Source organism: Poromitra crassiceps (genome assembly GCF_964638095.1).
Source record: "Poromitra crassiceps genome assembly, contig: HAP1_SCAFFOLD_381, whole genome shotgun sequence".
NCBI lineage: Eukaryota > Metazoa > Chordata > Actinopteri > Beryciformes > Melamphaidae > Poromitra > Poromitra crassiceps.
The window spans coordinates 107,957-122,807 of record NW_028152023.1 but is presented as its reverse complement, the minus strand read 5'-3'; positions in this window follow the sequence as shown (position 1 = coordinate 122,807).

Below are 14,851 nucleotides of genomic sequence, written 5' to 3'. Positions count from 1 at the left end.
ATGATGTCACGGCGGTGTCATCGTCATTACGTCGTTGGCGCGCCGGCTCCTGGGCATCGACTGCCCCAAGAACAGGCCTGACGGTGGGCCATTATGGACCCTTTTCTACAGTGTGTTTTTATGCAAACAACCACTATAGATGACAATAACAAAGGAAAATAATATCATTTAGAATTTTGGATTGTTTACACTGATTTCAAGGCGGTTGAAATTATTTTTCGGGATGGTTCCGGGGCGGTAATGTCATTCTGCTGCTGCTGTTGTTTTGGTGAAAGTAATACAAAAGTGAGACTCAGATGTATTTGATATAAGGGTTTACTTTGACTCGGTGTCTTCCTCCCGTTCTCTTCAGTTGACAATAAATCAGTGAAAAGAGTGAAAAGATAACATTATATAATGTCATCTCTGTTGGCGTTATCCGCAAAAAAACACATCTGTTTTGAAGAATGCAGAATAGTAAGCTTACTATCTCTCTGCCTGGCCCCGTTCATTTTTGAAACTCTCCAATGGGATTTTGAACAAGATTCAAGGATCCATCAGTCACATAGCTTCCTCGACACGTAGCCTTACAGTAGGGGTGTCACGGTACATGTATTCGTCCCGTGAATACATGTACCGGACAAGCATGTTTACCAACCGTTTGAACATTTAAATTGAAAGTAGTCGGCCGAAAACAACGAGAGTTTGACAGCATTTATTTGACAACACGCAAATTTAAACCTGGCGCCTTCCCGAAGTGGTACGCAGAAGTAAATGTTGCTTACATGGTGATGTCACGGTGATTTGGTCTATAGCACAGAGGTTTGCAAAGTGGGAGGCGGGCCTCCCCAGGGTGGCTCATTGAATGGAAGTGAAAAATATTGCCGTACGTTTTTACATTAGTTATCAAAAGGAGATCTCCTTTGGTTAAACAGATAGTTCAGAGACAGACAAACCGTAGTTTGGGAGGAATTTTAGAGTCAGAAACAAATAAATGCCTTCAGACAGACCTTTCTTATGCATTTGTTTTAGTCTGAGGTATTCCAAACAGCAATATCAGGCTATCTTGGCTCAATTGTTGAGTGTCTCTGGGGTAAAATAAAATAATAATAGGTACTGTCCAGTAATTAACTAAGCAAGTAAACTGGGGGGGGGGCACAGTCTTAGACTTTGAAACCCCCCATATATATATATATATATATATATATATATATATATATATATATATATATATATATATATATATATATATATATATATATATATATATATATATTGTAGCACAGTATACAAGCAACTGCAATGCTTCACTGAAAGCACATTGAGTGAGGGGCATTTTGTCTGGTGTGTTTCTTTGCATGTGTGTTTTTCTCTGGGTCTGTCCACCCATATCCATACAACTGCTGAAGATAGAGAAGCATGAAACTTAAAGAAGAAAATCAAAGATCAAATTGCAAGTTTACAAAATAATGATAGTTAACTGGTTCTTCTCACTAGTCCAAAACTAGACTCCTCCATCAAGGTTTTGGTGTGTGGTGAGATGCCTGATCAAAAATGTCCTGGTAAACATGCAGGGAGGTTCTTCTTGTCAGGGTTCAGGCAGATACCACACCGCTATATCTCCAAGGAAGAGGAGAGGGAATCAGAGGGCTGAGACAGGACCGGTTAAACACATTTAGAAAAGTATGCATGATGTGATCATGTATGCCTATTGCCTACTTCAACAACATAAACAAACAAAGGAAAGAGGACATTTGACTATCTAATGTCATTGATATCCGCCATATGTTCCTCTGAAACTCCCTTTCAGTTTAATCATTGATCCACTTATGAAAAACTCACCTTTAGAAAGACCTTGAATGGAATGTTTAAGTGTATTACTGAAATGTCATTCTGAGCATGTCGCAAGGGAGCGAGAACCAAACATATATAAGTTCAATTCTAGTTTTTTTGCTTTGTGACAGTCATCATCATGCATATGCGAGCTACAAGGCCAGCTTGGCGAGCTGCAGTGCGGGCGACGCGGCCGAACTAGCGAAGGAATCGAGCGCTAGTAATGCAAATCTCCTATTCCAAATTCCAAACAATAGCCAGGCCATCATCCACTTTTCTCTTGATAGTCTGATGCCGACTCTTCTAGTAAAAAGGCTTATTTTCAGTTGCTTTCATAAGTTTGAGAGGTGTTATTGGCTTAACTAGGAATGAGTAACAAACTGGCACATAAGCACCGCAGGCAGTCACAGTCACACGCAGCCCCAGAAATGGACTCAATCCAAAACAAAGTGAGTTGTTTTTCTCTCTGCTTCTCTAAAGGCAATCACACTTGAAAAATAAATGACCTCAAAATAATCAATATGAAGCTGTGCATTTGAACAACAACCCTGAAGACCCTCCTTCCATCAGCCTGCTTTATTTATCCCATGAACCATCAGGCAGCCTGATGCAATATACTGTATGTTCAAGGGCCATTTCTGATATTTCACTCAGATTATATTTAGAGCATTGTTTACCTTTTAAGCTGTGTTCATACCAAGATATTTATTTTTCTCTCTGTCGCTCGATTCAACCCTTTGGAGTCGCTCTGTTTAAATCGCTCGTCAACAGGCACAATAATTGACGGACACCTGGGGGCTATAACGTTACGCAATGTCATGATATTTGTCCACTACGAGCCACCGTAGTTGTTTACAAGCTAAGCCTATCAGCGTGCTCCTAACGCAAGCTCTATACCGGTAGTACAGACTTCACTTCATGTCAGCTGTCAATGCGGTTTGTTCCAAGCCAGTGTGATCCTTGACTCACTCTCACACGGCAGCCAATCAGCGTTGAACAGCGAGCGACTGATGCCAGTGAAATTTCGCTCGAGTTGAGATATTTCATCTCGGGTGACGAGCGAATTTTCGCCCTATCGCTCTCTCTCTGTCGCTCGGACGCCCAGCGATTTTTCTCCCGGGCGAATATACGCTCAATCGCTCGTTTGCATTGACTTTGTATGTAAACTCGATGCCAGCGAAAAACTTGAATAGGTCGGTGTGAACGCACCAGAAGGCTTAGCGGCGGCTGTAAAAATTCAGCCGCCGCTAAGCCTTCTGGGAAATATCCGATAAAGGGAGGGGAGGGGTGGATGGGAAGAGTCAGCTGTGTGGAGCCCTGAGGATGTTGTACACGCTGTTCTCCGTGTCCACTTGTTGCTGACGGTGGTAATAGAGGAGCATTATATTTTGCTGCAAGATCCCCAACAGGCTCAGTAGCTACTGCCATGATTGTTATTGTTGCTGGTGGAGAGAGGTGGGGCTATGGCGTCATCGTTTCAGGAAAGATGCGTATGGGTTGTAAACACGGAAATGCAAGGGTGGCGTCTTCAGATTTAATCACTCTGGGACCCGGTTTGAAAAATTAGCGTATACTCCCAGAACGTATAGTCCCAGAACGCGGTTCCATCTGGACGAAACGTCTATATGACAAAAAACTTTAGCGGATACACCTAAACTCGTCTCCGTGTGGACATGGCCTCAGTTGTCCTCGTTTTTCTTGTCTTGAAGCCTGATAATAAACCTCTTGGAGAAAGAGACAATCACAAGATAAACTAAATCCTTTCACCATTTTCATCCTCCGTGTCTGTAACGTCCCTCGTCTGTTCAAACAAAGCAATGAAAAGGAGAGCGAGCATGCAATCAGATGCAGATCAGTGCCACCATGTTCAGCTTCTTTTTCTCGCGATATGAGATTTCATCCCAACGATACATATTGTCACGTTTTGATATCGCGATATATCGTGGGACAATATATTGTGACATCCCCATGGGCAATATATCGATATTATATCATTATCGTAATATGAGACTAGATATGGTGGTAGATTTTGGATGTGCTAATAATGGTGATATGGCATACTGTAAGTGTTGTCTTTTCCTGGTTTTAAAGGCTGTATTACAGTAAAGTGATGTCATTTTCTGAACTTACCAGACTGTTTTAGCTGTTCTATTATTTGTCTTTACCTAGTCATTATATCCACATTACTGATGATTATCTATCAAAAAATCTCATTGTGCAAATATTTTGTGAAAGCACCAATAGTCATCCCTACAAGTATTTTTTTTTAGGGTTAGGGTTAGGGTTATTGTGGGCGTTCCTACAGCCTGTATGGGTGTTCCCAGACATGCCGACTGTCTCTATATTGCCCAGCCCTATCTTGTTACAATCAAAGTGCTTGTGACATCTTACATGTAGCTTTGACTTACAACTGAACATTTAGCATTTAACATTTAGCACTTGAAAATGCCTACTGTACGTACAATACAATTGTAGGTAGGTATTTGGAGATAACAGAGAAACTATGATCAGAACAGTCATTCTTCTACTTGTCAATTTTGCCGGGGACCTGATGGAGCCCTGGTGGTCCCCGGACCGCACAGTGAAAACCACTGGTAGAGCTGGGTCAGCTTACTGTGGTGTGGCTGGAGATCCATTCAGTAACCTTCTCAGTAAAAGTGAATAGTGTCATGATTTTCTTCTTCTAATCTTTTTTCATTCTCTCTCTCTCTCACACACACACACACACACGCACACACATGCACACACACACACACACACACACACACACACACACACACACACACACACACAGCTCAGACACAGAGAAAAGACATTGTTCAACACAGAAATGTCTACTGGCTGTGAAACCACATGTCATGACCAGGCTGCTGTGAGGAACAGCTGATTGGCTGGATGTGAAACCACATGTCATGACCAGGCTGCTGTGAGGAATCAGAATCAGAATCAGAATCAGAAAGACTTTAATGATCCCCGGGGGGAAATTGGGACAAGTTGCAGTTGCGCGCACTCAGGCATGAAATATCCACATAACACAACATAGCATAACGCAGTATCACACAGTATCGCCCTAAACGTAAAAAACAGTCAATACAATAAAATAAAATTGAATAAAATAAAATTGAATAAAATAGAATAAAATAAAATAAAGTCAATGGGATAGTAAAAGTAAGTAGAATTGTAGGACAGCATTCAATAAGTAGTTACAGTTACAATCTATGTACAGTACGTGTCAAATTGCAGTTATTGCACTCTGGAATTAAATTAAATCAAATTGCACATTACGTGTGACGTAACTAAGGCACAGCTATCCAATCGGCTGATTGGAACAGCTGATTGGCTGGATGTGTTGGAGAAGCAGGTTTAAATCCCGTTGCAGTAGGTGTTCTTTTAATTTGTGTTGCCTTGTGGAAAAATGCCACTGCCTAACTTTGGAGCGTTATTCAGTCCCTCCAGGACTGTTTTTTTCCAGGGGGTTTTTCTTATCTGAATTTTTTGCGCCAACATTGTGGGAACTGGCAAAAATTGCAAGATGAGGAAAAAAGTTTAAACAAAATCTTCTTCTAACTAATGACAAACCTAATGACAACTTTTCTCAAAAATTGCAATGGAATTTGCTAAGTTTTATGTTATTTTAACACGTTCACTGCCAACGACGTGTTAACACGTTTTCAGAATCCAGCTGTTGACTGCCAACGACGTAACAACACGTCGTCAGAATCGATTTTTTTTTTTTGACGGTGGGATGTGCATCTAACCCTTTTACATCTCTTATATAGGTATTGGACATGTACAACGTGTACAACCCATTCCACCGACCCACTAAGTGGTGACAGTGCTTTCCTGACTAGAGGAAGGCAAGCAAAAAGCAGTGTGACTGAAGCCATTCTCATGAAGGTGGATTGGCGAAGGCGCTTTCGTTTTCGCGCTGATTGCTGGCGGTGCGGGATTGCAGATTTGCATAGTGGATTGCGGGTGGGACACACTTTGAAACACGCAGCATAAATATGACCAGAATCGCAAAAGCTTTATCAAAGCTCTCAACCAAAACTCCAAGAAGCGAGCGAGTCCAACCAGACTTCCTCAAAGAGCGGCCGCACAGACAGGCTCACAGCCGCACAAAGCAGCAAAGCAATGAGACTGGTGACAAGCTTGTGGTGCAGCAGGCCATTTTGCCTTGCAAAATAGCACCAAATTGGAAACAGCCATAAAAGGCTTTTAGAATGGGATTTTCAACCCATTCTTTTTTGTTTCTTTTTCGCTATAATTTAGAGTAATTTAATTTCTATTCAGAAATTTATTTGAGAGGTCGAGAGTATGAGAAAGTGCATTTGCACAGGTAGGAAAGTGCTTGTGACACGGCGCTGCAGCCAAGAAGAACGCCCACGGAGGGAGGAGTTGGAAGCAGAGGGAAGTTTACTGCTGTTATGGAGGAAATTACTGTTCAAAACTATTGTTTAGGTCTTACTGATGCCAAAAATGAATGGTTAAAGTGACTGTTCTATCGAATTTCACAAAAAGCCGTTTATCTCTGAATATTTTTTCTGACGCTGAAACCATGCTGTATTCAACTGCTAATGCTTACATAACTACTAACTCTACAAACTAACTCTTTTAGACAGAGAAAGCACACATTCTATTAGTTCTTTTTAGATGATTGGTGTTCACGAAGTCCTAACAGAAAAGAATCCTCGGCTCTTGTAAAATGAGCCTAGAATCCTCAAAAAAAAAACTGGCAGAACCTACCTACAGCATTGAAAAAAGGCTGGCAGTCAATGTGTTAATACAGTAAAATTGCTTGAACTGGCAAAAATTGCAAGTTGATGAACGTGTTTTTGTGGAGGAATCGTGTGTATTTAGCATAGAATAAGCTAGCATGACATGTTTGGTAGCAATGGCCAGAAACTCACTCTTTTTAGTTAGGACTGGACAATATAGACGGTTTTAACTTGACAACAAAAACATTCTAAATTGAACCCCAGCTCACTTCCTGTTGCAGTGTTTGCTATGGACATAAAAAAAAAAAAAACATTCAAGTGCAGGACTGACCATTCCGTGAAAACCGTCTATACAGCTGAGCGGCGAAAACAAAAGTAACGATGTCGAGTGAATATTTCTGCAGTTTGCCGAATGCTGTGGGGTTGTGCTCTGGTGAAAACTGTCTATACTGTTCATAATTAAGCTCAAATCTATCCAGATCACTGTCCCTACTAGGTGTGCAGCCTAATCAAGGTTACATCAGAACTCTGTGAAGCCAAGTGAAGCATCCCGTGATGTTATACTGTGCTAAATATCATCACGACTGGAATGCCTCTTGTCCAAGCAAATTGCTCTGCCGGAACTAAGTGTTTTTATCAAATAAAAACAGAACAAGGTGAATGTAACTGTGCTGACTGTGGCTCTTCTCTGTAGGGTCCAGATGGAAGACGAAGGTCCGCAAGGCTGAAGGTACGCAATCAAATAACATACAGTCTACAATAACTACTCAGTCTACACACCCTGCCTTGTAACACACAACGTGACCGTGTGTGTGTGTGTGTGTGTTTCGCAGGGTGCGAGCAGACCACCAGGCGGTGGAGTCCCAGGGTCCTCAGGGTCCCAGGTAACTGTACAGGACGTCCTGCCACAGATAAACTGAGATCAACAAACAAACAGTACAAAGCATAAACTGTATGTTTACATGGACTGCAATATTCCGATATTATCCCGATTAAGACAATACTTTAAATAAAACACAGCTACTGTAGGTTAGGTTAGGTTATCTTTTATTTATCCCCATGGGGAAATTCATCCTCTGCATTTGACCCCTCCTCTACTAGGAACCTTCCTAGAACTAGGAGCAGTGGGCAGCCACAGTGCAGCACCCGGGGACCAACTCCAGTTCTTTTTGCCAGTACCTTGGTCAGGGGCACTGACAGGAGTATTAACCCTAACATACATGTCTTTGATGGTGGGAGGAAACCGGTGCACCCGGAGAAAACCCACACAAACACGGGGGGGAACATGTAAACTCCACATAGAAAGGACCTGGGACAGACCGGGGTTCCAACCCGGGACCTTCTTGCTGTGAGGCAACTTTGCAATGTACACACAGGTAGAAAAAGGCTTCTCTGTGCATCTCCCAGCAAAATGCAGCTGAATCAAGTGCTTCACAAGGAGAATTTCGGGTATTGTTTAACACTTGGTTTATGTTAAACTAGTCACCCACAACAGACATTTCTCAGATTGTCAGCAGTCAGGCAGCAGTGATGTCAGAGGGCTGTGGAGTCCCTCAGGGCTGGATGTGGAGCTCTGGAGATCTGGCTGCTCTGGGCAGTTTTGGGCAGTATTTTAGTTACTGTAGTACAGTATAATTTAATTAATTTCCCCACTAACTAGTAGGGGTGGGACAAAATATCGATACTCACGGTATCGCGATATTTCCACTTGTGATACGTTATCGATCCACTGGCACCAAGTATCGATATGTTTATTATTATTATTTTTTCTTTAATAAACAGGCTAAAATATTATGCTGTGTGTGGTAGTTAAAACATAGTTTCAAGTTGACGTTTATTTATGTTTGTAGTTGAAACAAAAACATAAATACTGTAGGCTACATGAATGGAAATGTTTGATCATTAATATCTACTTTCAGAAATTATATAGGTAGGTAGGTTATATAGGTTTTCTTGTTTTGATAATAATAATAAAAAGACTTAATGTGTAACTTTTCCTCCGTGGTATCGAAAATAGTATGAGTGAGTGAGTGAACTCTGAGAGAGTTCATGTCAATTCTGCTAATAAATACATAATACCTGCTTCTTGCCTTTTAGGGGTATTTTTTTCTCTTCAGTTACACAGATATCGTGATGTATCGTAGGTTAAATTTCTTCCAATATATCGATTATCGCAGAATCGCTGTATCGTGATAATATCGTTATCGAGGGCCAAGTATCGTGACCATATCGTATCGTGAGTTACTCCACGATTCCCACCCCTAGTAACTAGTAATGTAAGCAATTACAATTTCCAAAAAGTAATGATATTACAGTTACTAATCTAAGTACGGTAACTTCAAGTTATTGTATTACTTTCTTCAGCACTGGCACAGCGCTAAAATGAAGTGTGGACATAGGTCTGGCTATGCGAGAGTACTCCAGTTGCCAGAATAGTTTTTTTTGTCCTACTGTAGGTAGGCAAATAAATAAAAAGGTATATAGTTTGGCTGATTGTTGACTCCTCCTGTGAGGTTAATTATTGTTCCAATAAAGTGGATTCAGTTCTGAAAGGAGCTGGCTAAACATGTTTTAAAGTAATGTAGTAATATAACAAGTAACCTAACTAATTACTTTTGATACCAAGTAATAAGCAAAGTAATTTGATTACTTTGTATGCCTCCGCCGGCGATAGCCAGGCCGGAGGCATTATGGATCCGGGTTGTCCGTACGCCCGTACGTACGTACGTACGTCCGATGTTCGTTAACGCGATATCTGAGGAACGCCTTGACGGAATTTCATCAAATTTGGCTCAAACATCGACTTAGACTCGAGGATAATCTGATTAGATTTTGGTGGTCAAAGTTCAAAGGTCAAGGTCACTGTGACCTCTCGAACGCCATTTTCAAGCTTGTTAACGCGATATCTCAGGAATGCCTTGACGGAATTTCATCAGATTTGCCTCAAACATCAAGTTCAAGTTCAAGTTTATTCATATGCCCCAGAAGGGCACTTTGGGTTGCAGCAGAGCAAAAAACAAAACAGTCATAAAATCACACAAGACTCGAAATAAAAACATGAAAACAAAGTGCAGACACAAATAGACCATAAAACCATAAAAACCATAAAGGACCATAAAACCATAAAAACAAAATGGAGACACAATGGACCACGACATAGTGCAAAGTAAGTTCAGTTCAAAAGTGCCAGTGTAGTTTAAAGTGCATTAGAGGCCGATAAGTGCAAATACGATAAGTGCAAAATGCAAGGCAGTCTAAGAAGGAGACTTAGCCACACAGCGCTACATATTACAGAAAGTAAGTGCTACAATATAACTATTGTATAGGAGAACACAAATAAATAAAAACATCAAATAGATGTTACATTACTGTATATTCTCTTAAGTAGCATTTAAAGCTCGAATCGAAGCAGGCACAAAGGAATTCCTATATCTATTTTTCTTGGCCAAGGGAGCACGAAGACGAAGGCCAGATGGAAGCAGCTCATATTCAGAGCACAGCGGATGGGCATTGTCTGAGCAGATAGCCCTTGCTTTTTTCAGCAACTGCAAGTTGAAAATGTGGTCTAGGCTCCTAAAATGGATTCCGGCTATTTTAGAAGCCGTTTTCACGATTCTCCCTAGGGAGTTCCTATTCTTGATGTCGAGGCTGCCATACCAGCAAGCAATAGAGAAGGTGATAACAGATTCAATAAAAGCGCTGTAGAACAATTTCATCAAGGTATTGTCTACCTGGAATTTGGCAAGTTTCCGGAGACAAAAAAGGCGCTGCTGACCCTTTTTGCACAGCGACTCTGTGTTTAGATCGAACTTCAACCTGCTATCAATTACAGTGCCCAGATATTTATATTCAGTGACCAGGTCAACTATCTGACCATTAACAATACTACCTTTTGGAACAGGGGGGGAGCGTCTAAAATCAATGCAAATCTCTTTCGTTTTTGAAACATTGAGTTGCAGAAAGGCATCTTCACACCAGGATACAAAGTCATCAATGACTTGGCCATGGCCAATTTCATCATCGTCAAGCAGGCTGACGATAATCGAATCATCAGCATACTTGATAATGAATCTATCGGCATAGCGACTACGACAATCATTGGTATACAAAATGTACAGAAACGCAGATAAAACACAACCCTGAGGCGAGCCAGTCGAAGATAGTTCGACTATGTTCGAATATGTCTGAATACTGGGGTTCCTAAAGAGTCTTGGAATTGCATACATTGGGTATGAATGGAAAGCTGAGACTCTTGTTGATTCAATGAGCACAATTGTATTCTGTGTGATAATGATAGTCCCCATAGTAGCCATTTCATTGTCGTGAGAACATTTTTCGAAACTTGACCTCACTGTATAAAATGCCCTATGCTGTGACCTTTGACCACAGCATAGAACTCATGTGAACTCTACAACCACAAACTAGAGACCAATGGCATTGGCTTTCCTAGGGTCATTTTATCAATAATATTCTATAAATGATAGAATGAAACGATAAGGTACGAGAGGCCGTGGTATATCGCTATTATAACTAGGGATGCCTTTATCGATTAGTTTTCCTGTCGATTACCCTTAAATTCTGAAGACGATTAGTCGATTAGTCTATAAGCAAAAAAAAAAATTAATAATAATAATAATCAGGACGCCATCTAAATTGACCATAATTTAATCTATGTCAAAACATTCAACATGCAATTATTACATGTATTTATTTGCATTATCGTGCACACAGGCAACGACTTTCTCTTCCAGTTTCCAGTCACTGACTGCTTCTCGCAGGTGTGCTGCCAGATTTTCACCGCTATGCCTGTCCTCCATGGGGCGGGTTTGTAGAACACAGCTACAGAGCTGTCCACGTTCGTTGATGAAATGACAGGTTATTGTCACGTATGCTTCTGTTGCAATGGACGTCCAGATGTCTGACGTTATTGCCACACACTGTGCCTCCTCTAACTGCTGTTTAATGTACTCAGTCATTTTGCCATGGCTCACCTCCACTCTGGATGTTATCAAGGTGCGCCCCGGCACGGTGTATGCGGGCTCGACAAAGTTCATCAACTTGCGAAAGCCTTCGCCCTCGACAAAGCACAGTGGTAGCATATCGCGGGCAGTCATCTCAGCGAGGAGTTGTGTGATCGTTTCGGACCGGCGAGGGTCACATCGTCTGCGGGGTTCTGCAGTAAAAGCTGTGATACTGGTCTGCCTGCATCATCTCCTCCACGCAAGTTTACGTCGAGATGCTTGTTCTGAAGGTGGGTCCTCATTGCAGTGGTAGAGTGGTTATATGCAAGCTTGAGAGAACATAGCCGACACACAACCTTGTTGTCTCTTTCTTCATCAAAGTATTGCCAAACTTTGCTAGTTTTCTGTCGCGTGGCCATTGTTGCTCCTCCTTTGTGTACTTCTCAACTCCTGTCCTCTGTGTGCGGGGAGGGGGGCGGAGGGGCAGTTGCCTTCAGTGACCCTGGGAATTCTACTAGCGCATGGATGACTGACGGTGAAAGACGCAAAAAATAAAAATAAAATAGTAAAATAATTGTCGATTAGTAATTTTCACTCCGACTAGTGAGTGTGTCGACGATTAATCGATTATTTTGCGGCACCCCTAATTATAACTATAATGGCTATTGTCCAGTCAATGACAAGGACCACACTTATCCATTTCATATTGAGACTGAGAATTATAAATTCATTAAATTACAAATGGCTCATACAGTATGCCATTTTAATGTAGAAACTACTACACTACTAAATTAAATGTTGTGTGTTTGGGGCAGGGTTGTGGTTTGTTCTACCTCGTGTAGGGGTATTTGGACCTGAACTAATTGTGCCCTTCCCCCCCCTTCCACCACCACCTTTGAAATCAAACTCCCGCCCCTGTGCACAGCACATGGGGAACAGGGCTGAGTCAGGCAAGTGTAAAGGCTTCGGCTGCACGTGGGACTCAGAGACGAGCTATACCTCTTTGGAACGAGGAGACTCTTGGCTTTCGAAAGCCGTCTCGTTTGGAGAGAAAAGATTCACTCGCAAAAACAAATCACCACATAAACGCAGGCATGCAACGTTTTCTTGTTTTTGCTACATGGTGATATTGTTGCTTGGGGTTGGAATTATTTTTCGTTTGAATACAAATGCTTGTCAGAGTCTTGTAGCCACGTTTCTTCCTGACATTTTGGTGTGCTGTATGTCTCCCTGCCTGCTTCCTAAGCTGCTGTAGAGAGTCATTTGTGAGAGATGACAAGGGCTCAGCCCGCCGGCGGGCCCGCTAGGGGGGAAGAGGTTAAAAAAAGAAGAACCAATATGCTAACTGTTGTCAACCCTGTTACTTGTATAATATTCTAAATATAATTTAAAAAATGAAAAGACACATGTAAAATAAACAAATTTTATGCGTTAAGTAAAAAGTACCAGTAATCCACTCAAAGAAATTTGGGTATTATTAGTTTGTTTACATAACTTTTTCTTAAACAGAAGATGCTGTGAAAGTGCCAAATATAAATGGGCATATTCATCCATGGGAAAAAGTAAACTCCTCAATATTCTCACTTTACAAACACACTTAGTGTAACAAGGGAGACTTTATCTTTCATAATATATCAGATTTGTTCTAAATATGGATTTAAAACCTTTTCAAACAGTAATTGTTATGTCGGTAACAGGGTTGACAAAACACAGATATGCATCATGTTTATATGTGAAAAAATAAGATAGCCTGAGATGGCACGGCACATTTTCCTGAGAGGTAAGGATCCACTTAATCCAAAAAGGGGCTTAAATACTTTTAAAACAGTACTTTGAAAATCAAACATCAAGAATGCAAAATGCCAAGTTTTCCGATAAACACCCATGTGGGTGGACAATGCTAACACCATTAGCACCATGTTCTGGGACATGTACAGTAAAATAAAAACTGATTTGGGTGGTCTAACCTAACCTAATCAAAAGCGTCCGCTTGTAAAACAAAACAAAAACAAACAGGGGCCACACGGAGTGAGGTCGGGGGCCGCATGCATCCCGCAGGCTGCCAGTTGCCCACCCCCCGACTCTGAACCTTGTTCTCCTGTGACACACCATTGTTGGCGTGGCTGACGTACATTTGAAAATCATGACCCATCACTAATGTATGTGTATACCTAGAAGCACTATCCACCGGTCACTATTGTTGCCATCAACATGTTTACTCATTATATGACCACAGTGAACAAAGTTGAATAATTGCAAATGCATATACCAACACTAGACACCTTCAAGATTATGTGTGCCAAAAAATTGTTGTCCTATATTTATGTTAACATACTTTAATAACCTTTTGTTTGGGAGCGTTGATGCAGCCAAGCTCTTCGCCTGGTGCAACCAGGAAGTAAACAGCTCTGGTCATGTGACAATTTACACTAAACATGTGACACTGCACATATTTCATTAAGACCCTTTATTCTTTCAATAGGAGCTGTATGAAGGGGTTCACCAGTGGGAGGACAGCTGGAGACTCTTCCAGGAGCTGCAGGTGAGCACTCTTTCCAGCAGAAAAGGAAGCTTTTCCCCAACACCAAGTCAAGGCGAGTGTAGCGAAGCTTGTGGGCTTGCCTCGGGTGATGCGTGAAGTGGCCTGGGCCTGGCCTGGCTGGGTGTAAGGCAGCCAGTGACCAAGAGTGATCGGTCAGAATCGCAACCCATTTGTTGGGAAGCTTGTGGGCTTGCTGGGGGCGAAGCTTTTGGGCTTGCCTCGTGAAGTGTGCTGGATCGTGGATGAGGGCTCACTGGCTGTGATCGGTCAGAATCACGGAGATGGAGATGGGGACCGAGATGTCGGTCCTGGGACGCGGTTGAAATACCACTGGTGTCCTGGCTGGGTGTAATGCAGTCGGTCACCAGGGCCTGGCTGGTTGTAAGATAGCCAGGATTCAGTTCGGGTCCGGATTTGGTTGTGCTAATAGTTGACATTATGAAGGAGAATAGGGAAGGAAGGGAATACGAGATACAGCGTCACAGAACACTTTGTTTATATACCCCGTTGGTGACGTCACAACGTCCAAGGAGCTATGACATCATCGGTGTTATGTCTGACATCGCCGATGACCTCACAGGTGAACTCTGACGTCATCATTGATGTCACGGCGGTGTCATCGTCATTACGTCGTTGGCGCGCCGGTTCGTGGGCATTGACTGCCCCAAGAACAGGCCTGACGGTGGGCCATTATGGACCCTTTTCTACAGCGAGACCTCTCCTGAACTTACCCAATCCACAAGAAGTTGCAGTATTAAATTAGACAGGATATGGTACAGTATAACTGTTATGCTGCCATCTTTTATCTAATTTAATTG